Source organism: Brassica rapa, chromosome A08 (genome assembly GCF_000309985.2).
Source record: "Brassica rapa cultivar Chiifu-401-42 chromosome A08, CAAS_Brap_v3.01, whole genome shotgun sequence".
NCBI classification, from domain to species: domain Eukaryota; kingdom Viridiplantae; phylum Streptophyta; class Magnoliopsida; order Brassicales; family Brassicaceae; genus Brassica; species Brassica rapa.
Genome location: NC_024802.2, coordinates 7685139 through 7694267, shown reverse-complemented (window position 1 = coordinate 7694267; position 9129 = coordinate 7685139). Strand labels below are relative to the sequence as shown.

At 36.0% G+C, this 9129-nt stretch overlaps 1 long non-coding RNA gene across 1 annotated transcript; it reads left to right on the top strand.

The window, feature by feature from the left end:
- Window positions 1-2780, top strand: LOC117127108. Its single transcript, XR_004449890.1, has 2 exons — window positions 1-2209; window positions 2358-2780. It is a non-coding gene; the product is annotated as an uncharacterized LOC117127108 (long non-coding RNA).
- Window positions 2781-9129: the final 6349 nt, after the last annotated feature.

Genomic DNA, 9129 nt, shown 5'->3' with positions numbered 1-9129 from the left:
TACTATGAATTTATTTTACCAAACTCGAAAATATATTAATATATAATAACAATTAATAATAAAGTAAAATGTATAAAACAAATTATTATACATTAATAATATCGAATAAGAAACATAACCAATAACATTATAGATTTACACAATATATAACACTAAAATGTAAATTATCTTTGAAAGTTTTGCGATGGTATCTGTTATATATTTATAAAATGAAAATCTACTCGCACGGATGTGCGGATGAAAAATCTAGTTTATTATTGTTACATTTCCACTAAAAAGATGTTCACTAGTGTCTTATCGAAATTCAAGTATAATCTTTTTCTTTTTCACACTGAAACACAACATTAATGAAAGAAATTCGGGATAAACCGATATAAAGCCTTGGTTTGAGTTACATATTGGTGGGAACCTTTCCCTTACTTTCCCGTCTCTCACATCTCTCTCAACAAAAGAAAATCCTAATTTGATGTGTACGGCGGTCGGCGGCTGTTCATCATCACCGTCAACCTCCACTTTTTATGTTTCTTTTGCTCATTTCCCTCATGTATTCTTCCCACATACGTGCAGTTCTGAACCGTCTGGGATCTTTGCCGAATGGTTCGATCTTGAGCTTCTTTCAAGATGCAGCAAGGAAACGGTGAAATAGTGGAGGAGAGAGTCGTATCTCCATGCTCAACGACGGATCTCCATGCTCAACGACGAATCTCCCTTCGTTTGGTGTTTGGAGGTGCTTCCTTCCATCTCCTCCTCGATTTTAGGTCCATGTAGTGGCGAACCTCTAGGAGAGCTCAGCGGTTTCTGGTGCCTCGTCGGGTCATAGGCTGGGGCTCTATTTGAGGACGATGGAGCCAAGACAAGACTTGCTGCTTAGTCATCAGGATCTGCTAGGGTTTGTAGAGTAAGAGTTGAGTCCGTTGATGGCAAAGCAAACTGGGAGATGGCGGTTCTTCTCGGGTTATCTCTTCTCTAGCGCAGGATCACCTTGATTAGTTGAAGGATGGGAGTACAAGGAGGGGAGTAATTTTGATGAGGCTACCACTTCAACATCGATTAACACCACAACTTCAGCATCGATCAACACCACGACCTTAGCATCGATTTACACACACTCCTGTGATATCACTTGAAATCCCTGAAAGTTCGAGTTGTCCACATGACATTTCAGACTTGACATTGGAGAGCACCGATGAATCAAGTTGCTATCTTGCCTCAGATGTACACAAATAGATCACCATGGAAGATTTCTTGGAGCTAGAAGAATTCTTAGAACTAGAGGATGGAGAAAAACTTAAATATTTGGATACTGATAGGGAAGTCACTGTGGAAGAATTTTTGGAGCTGGAAGAATGGCTTTACTCGGAGATAAAGCTTGATGACAATCACCACACTACAGAATTGAACTGGAGACTTCACTGAAAAGTAACATCGATCGCCACCCACCCAACAACACCAAATATCTGATTGCATCGATCGACCACATCCACCTGATATTGATCGACACCCATCGTTGTACGAGCTGCCAGAATACACAGTTGAGCTGGAACCAATTGAGGAAATAATGCACAACTCTGAGGCCTCACACCCTGCTCTGCACGAACATCTGCGACCATCTATCCACGCTGAAGAAGCTGCTGGGTTTCACAAAAGAGTGAAGAGAATTCATGTCCTTGTGAAGATTGTGGTCCCATGCACTGTATTTGAAGTTGAATTTCCTATCACACCAGATAGAAGTGTGCATTTGGGTTCTTACAATGGGGTATTTTATGATCATATGTATGCATTAGCTACTCAGAGAGGGTTGAGATTTGGAGGTGAAATCGACAAAGGCCCAATAGAAGCAGCATCGATCGACACTTCCACTTCATCGTCGATCTACAGCGGACGCGTATCAGAGCAGAAGGAGTTTAAAATGTGACGAAATATTTTTTATGGAGGGACCACCACGCAGCCAGACAAGTTTGTGGGAGAGAAGAGGAAAAATTAGAAGAAGAGTAAAAGGACCAAGGGAGGTCCTTAGTTATCATTGATTTCTCACTTCTCATATGGTGTCAGGAAATTTAGAGTGCGCAGCAGATTCTTCTCACAGCCATTCGCAAAGCTTCGAGCACTCCTTATGTCTGAAATGATCGACAAAGGAGAAGAGTCAATGGAGGCTCACAAAAGAAGAGTGATGAATCTGAAGAAAAGAGACACTGATATTTGTTTTGGAGTAAGTTCATATTCTCATCCGGACTAAATCAGATCTCCAAAAGGCTAGCTAAAGACTAAAAATAAGTGTTGAATGGGAGGCAACCCACTGTTAGATAAGTTTTAATTATATATTTTTATATACTGATTTTTGCTTTTATTTATTTAAGGAAAAAGATGAGGAACAGTGAAGACACTGTAGCAAAGGCACTATAGAAGCAACACTGCACCATCGATCGACACTTTAGTAGAGATACTGTTCATCGGCATAAAAAAAGATCCAAGGAAGACGAGTTTCCACAAGAAACGACGATGCCTAGCTAGCATCGGTCGACAAAGCATCAGTAGTATCGACCGCCACTTAGTTGTGTTGATCAACACTCACATCAAAATCATGTATACTGTCTTTCCTAGTTAATATTGTCTTTATGATTTAATTTCCTACCAATATTAGATTGCATAACACTAGGAAAAATATTATTTAAGTCCCGGGAGGTTCTACTGTTATTGGGTTTTGTTTTGAGCTTTAGTTTTATGAGTATTTATTTAGTTTTATTGAGTCAAGAAGGGGATGATGAACTTTTTCAATTTTACTTACTATATAACCATTCTCTAGCACCATTATTTGAGGTTATTGACTGCAAGGTGTACTGAATGGAAACACCCAAGTGGATCACCTGCCAATAATATCCATGCTAGCTGAGAAAGTCTGAAGGAACCAAAGTAGACCTCCAACCTTAATCAACTTAATGTCCTTGTTTTGGGGCTTGGTATACACTGGATTGTATTACTCAAGCAAGTCTAGAAGGTAAAAGTCAGTGTGTTTCTGGTTCCCCTCTCACATCTCTTCCGCATCAACATACTATAAAATATTGAAATTGATTTCTTGCGGTTTAGGGGGTAGTAATGTCTCCTGCTGCTATAAAAGAATTATCACACATTGTTTGAAAGCGAGAGGTAGGTACATTACCGATGACCCCACTATTCGCCTACACATTTCCAGAAAAAAAAATAGTATCGAAAAGAAGAATAAGACGGACTACATCAATGTTACTATTCATTGAAATTGCGATAAAAAGATTTAGAGAAGAGAGAAGAGAGAGGGAAAAAAATCAGGGAAGACTACCTGTGTGTTCAGATACTTGCTGGTGTAAGAGTCCATATGTCCTTTGGTCAATACTCCCAAGATTTAGCCTACACATTTATATGCATAAATGAGGTCAGTAGAGGGGTATATCAGGCAGAATCAGCTGAGTATTGGGCTGGATGATTTGGTTGCTAAGCTAAAGTCTAGTACATGAAGTTCCTCTAAAGTTGGCATTGATCTGATATGGCGTGCAACATTGCAGAGGTGAAGGTAGTAATTTTAAAATTTTGTGAGTCCCTGCTGTTTTCAAACATCTTTCACATGATTACTCTATGTTTTGCTTGAAGACAAACAAAATGGTAAGTGTCGGAGAGTTGATATACCATGGATTTTAACACTTTTAGACCATGATATATGTACATTTTAGAGAATATTATAAGTGTTTGGAGTATGTTATAGACTCTTTTCAGGTTCATGTACATTTTGGAGAACTTTGGTGGTTATGAAGCTTTTTGAGGTGCAGAACTGCACAAACGCATCAGATGTTTAGCTATGGATAGAGACCTTCCCGCAATTTGATTGAGCCCATCTTTTGACATAAGATAGAGATTTTAGTTAGCTTTCTAATTCCGCCGGTTTAAGATCAATCAGCATCCTATATCAGAAGTTGCACCGGATTTACTAAAAGATTGGTATGTCTGCCTTGCGAGAGGAAGCTGTCGAGGAGATGAAGAAATCGATTGACGATAGATCCTTGGTGTCAATCGATGGTGATCCCAGAAGACGGTCCAAGCCTATTTCATGACCGACTTAAGCCCAAAAGTCACCAAATATTACTGGAATGCCCATGGACGACTCAAAACCTTATTTATGTGTTTTCTAAGCCATTGTTGACGGCTACGCTTTATTTTATTCATAGTCTTATGTTAGGAGAGAAGGGAGGAACTCCTTCAGAGTCTTTATGGAACTTCTTTGGTTTTGACTTTGGTTTTATTTTGAGTTCTATTATATATCTATGATTTATGTGACAAACTTCATGTCTGAATAGACCCCCCCCCCCACCCCCCCCCCCCCCCCCCCCCCCCCCCGCTAATTAGGTTTTCTAGAGTTTTGATGTTCATCTAAGATATAAAATTTATAGGGTGATAATTGAATCCTTCACTGAATTGTTCTTACCACTTGTGTTATACAATAGCTAACTAGAACCATGATCATAGGATAGTTAGGCGCACACGTGAATATGAATTACTACCTGAATTATGCTGAGCCAGTATTGCTAGAAACAAGCGACAACTGATCTGGTGAAACTATTGAACCAATCGATCAGTTCGATAACACTTTCCTAAGGAAGCATCGATCAACGCTAACTCAATAGCATCGATCGATGGTCGATCCGTGTCAACAAGAGACATGTGCGACACTAGACTTAGTTAATAGATTAGACTCTCGGTGAGAGCCGGTCGTCTTTTACATTAGATATCGAGTTATATGATCAACCCTTAGCATCTGTACATTGAGTTCTGATAGTCTGAATAAAACCCTAAGTCTAGCATCCTCCTTTTATTAAAGAACTCATCAATCAACTGAACAACTACCTTGTTCACCTTGCTTTACTATATTTACTACTTTGTAATCTGTTACCTTAGCTGAATCGTGATTTACTTGAGTCTATTGTGTGCCCACGCTCCCTGTAGATTCGATCCCTAAATACTACAACTGAACTTTTTATTTGAAAGAGTAAAGTCATTCTTTAGTGTAATTTGAGTGCTATCACAGAGCCCTCGTAAATAAAAAAAAAGATTACAGGAAGTACCAAAAGATCCTTTTAAAACAATAAAATCATATACCAAAGTCAAAGAGCGCAAGCGCTTCGAACACCAACCTAAGAACCGTAAGATGTTAAAGAACGTCTTGGAAACCAGGAGGTAGGATAAGGCACCAACCAAAGAGAGCTCTCACATTATCCCCACCAAGTATCATATCGACTTGAACAAACATGGAAGCCAAAGAGAACAAGGACTTCAAAACCACACCACAAAGATCAAAATAACAGCCTGATAAAATCAAGACAGCAAGGGAGCAAGGAAACCTTGACAGCTGAGTGGGAAAGGACGTCAAAGAGGACCCTCAATCTTGCACGCATACACAAAATAATCTCGTCTTCTTCATCGATATGCTCAAATTACCCCAAGAGCAACTCTCTTAAATAAGAGATTGATCTAGTACTTTGGGATCAAATCCACAAGGAGCATTGATCACACAACAAAATATTAGTTACAGGTAAAGCTACATCAATGATATTGTAAATCAAGCAAGACAATAAAATTGGTCTGTAAATAGATAAGAAAAACACTAGATCCATGAATATAAAACAGGTACATAACTCAGATAAATAGTTCCTAAGGTATTATTAAGGTCAGTCCTAGAACTCGAATTCATAAGTAAGCCATCCAACTCTCGCTGCGATTACTATCAGATGCCTAGATCAATGATGTCCAACTCTCATTGCGATTCCAAATACTCTAGACAACCACTAAGTACCAATTCGATATGTTAATTAAGTCCTAGACCAACTCTCGTTGTGACTAACAACTTAGCTCAATAGGATTCAGTTCATGTATTGATTCACACTAGTGTCTCAAAATTATCCTAAGATCAAGTCTCTTGTTAATTACTCAAGAAATAAGAAATAAAATTAATCTTGTTGAAGGATGCAATATGATTACCCTAACAGTTCTATAAATTATAAGTTCATCTAAAACATCCCTAAATATAACAAGTAAACTACTCAAATATGATCATACAAAACATAGGAAAAGTCTGGATGAATTGCATAAAAATATAAGTGTAAGAAATACTGGAGTTCCAATCTATCTCTGAAGTAGTCTATGATCTTATCTCCAAAAACTCTCTAAAAAGTATGTGTAGCTTAAACAGTGACTGGAAAATATATAAATATAAGTTAAAAACATCCAAGGGTCTCTTTGCAAATAGAGAATTCTGGGCCAATGTGAAATTCTTGAAAGTTAAGTCGGGAATACTGTCGACCGATGCCAGGAAAGCGTCAATCTACGCCCTCTTCAGATCTTGACTTCAACTTCTGCACATCTATATGGTTTCTTCACTTTAAGCTCCAAATGGCTTCATAGTCTCGATAATGCTCCAAAGCATACCTACATCTGAAAAAGACCTTAAAAGAGACTCGCAATGCAAAATAAAGACTCGATATAGGATGTATACCATGGTATAAAAAGGTAAAAATCATGGTATATCATCCATCTACAGACAAAGACTCGACACCTCCTCGCAAGAGAGAAAATGGGAGACTAGACCACTACGATGCCTTGTAACTCAACTTATAAACAACCTCCTCAGAGAATAGAAATTAGATGTTTTCGTAACAACCATAATCCAGTAGATAAAACTCCAGAACATCATCTCACAACCTTGATACACCAGAAATGATGAAGCAAACGTAGCAAACCTTAAGCAAAAAAGGAGAGTCCATAATAAGAATAAGGGAGCAAGGTAGAACAATAGCCTGGGGATTTGCCATAAGCATATACATACAGCTGCCAAAAATCTTAGGAAATCCAGCACTCATCTGAAGAAATTGGTACAAGACAGCAAAAAAGACTAGATAACAACCCCAGACTAAGAGGAACCCTAGAGACGATCAACTATGAAGGAAAGAGAGAGAAACTGAGACCCATTATAAGATAGAATGGCCAAGGACCATAGGAGGATGAGTAGTATGGGGATTCAAAGGATAACTAAACTCTAATGCCGACTAGAACCACCAAGCATACGCCTTCATTATCTAGAGCATGCCAACCCGTAACCAATGGATGCCATGAACTATCTCCATGCGTCGTCACACACCTCTAAGCCGGATGCTTCAAATCCATCAAACATACTGGATCCTCAACACACCTTCTAAAACCAACAAGAGAAACGAAAATAGATAAGAGAACAAGTAGATACACTCAACTCTGGTGCTATGAGAGCCACCAGAGTCGACCACCATCAACTTTTAGAACTGGTTTTGTTAGAGAGAGGTTGGGACAAAAAGGAGAGAGAGTGCTCGACAAGCAAAAAATGCATCTTCGTTCTCGTTTAACAATCTATATTTACACAATTTTTAAATATACAGAGGGTTTTTTCTATGTTTACGCTTATCCGTAAATTTACTCTGAAGTCTGTTTGTCAACGCATATATTAGTTTTATAATTAAACAAAATTATTTCTGCACCTTAGACTTCTAGTTAAGTCTTCGCCTTTACCTTTGAAAAAAAAAACTGGTTGACTTACGATCAGTCTATGTATAGAAGGTTAGTTTTGCATGTGACCAAAATTTTTATTTTTCTAGTAGACATCGCATGAAGTATATACTATACAAAGATATGTTATTTTGTATTTGACTAACTATTAAAAGTATGACCAAAAATTAAATTAAGAGTAGACTTCATATGATGTATGTTAATCTTAAGAAATGTAGACTTCAATCGAAGTCTACTATTTAATTAATTGATATTTTGGTTAAACACAAAACTTATTTATGGGTTTGAAAGTAGACTTCAGATGAAGTCTATACAATTGTAGACTTTTAATGAAATCCACTCGTGTAATGTCAAACTTGGTCAATTACAAAACTGACTTCTTTTAATATTTAAAAGTGTAAACTGCAGATGGAGTTTGTTTTGGGAAATCAAATAATGTGTGATATCTGGGAAACTACAAAACTAAATTTTATGCAGACTTCTCTCAAAGTCTGCTAGTGTAAAATCATAACCTTTTTTCAAATACAAAAAATAACTTACAAATTATGTAATTGCAAAATATAACCTAAATAATAAACTTACTAAAATCTACAAATGTAGACTGCAATTAAGTGTACTTTGTGCATATGGAGTAAACTCCACTTGAAGTCTAAGTAAAAAGTTGTATTAATAGTGCATTTGTATATTATTATCATATTTTCACGATTTAATTGTTTTACAGTGTGTGTTAATGAATCCTAATTCTATCGAATGAATTTAAAAAATTAATATATTATAATTATGAAACTATCAAATTTCTTGTTTGATTTGGTTGTTAACTAATAAGTGTAGATTTTATTAGAACTCTGATTTCTCTACTTTTATTAAATATGAAATATTTGTTTATTAATTTATTTATGATATTTTCTTTTGCAGGAATGGTTCAGTTAACTGTTTTAGATGGAGAATGAGTGGTGAACGACTCTTTGTGTGATTTTGTTTGAAGTATAAAGTTGAGACTTGTGTATTAATTATTAGTTTTTGCTTATGAGTAAGTTTGATAAATTTATGTATTATAATCATGTTGGATTCAATTTTTTTGGTAGATTACAGTTTATTGTGATAAATTTGAAAACAAATAAAAATTAATAATATCATACAAGTGAAACACAGCTAAAATGAATACTATATTTAAAGTTTATGCATCAAAATAGTAATTTATAAAAAAATATTTTATGACGATAATTTACTACACTGAGGTCTTCTTAAAATTTATGGTTTAGTATATTTCATTTCAATGTCATTAGCCTTAACTTTTATATAGATATTAAGTGTACTGTATCAAATAATATTCAAATCTGAAAAATCTGTATATTTAGAAAACGTGAAAACAGAATATAAATCTGAAAAAAAAATTCAAAAAAAAATTTTTTAAGATACAATAGCAGCAAAGTAAACACATAGAGTTTAATCTATAATTTTATTTGAATGTAAGTACAAAATATGCATTTAAAATCTGTAGACGTAAAACTTAAAATTTTGGATGGAGGAGATGAAAATGAAGGAAGAGATTATCTGCAAAATAAGATAAAATTA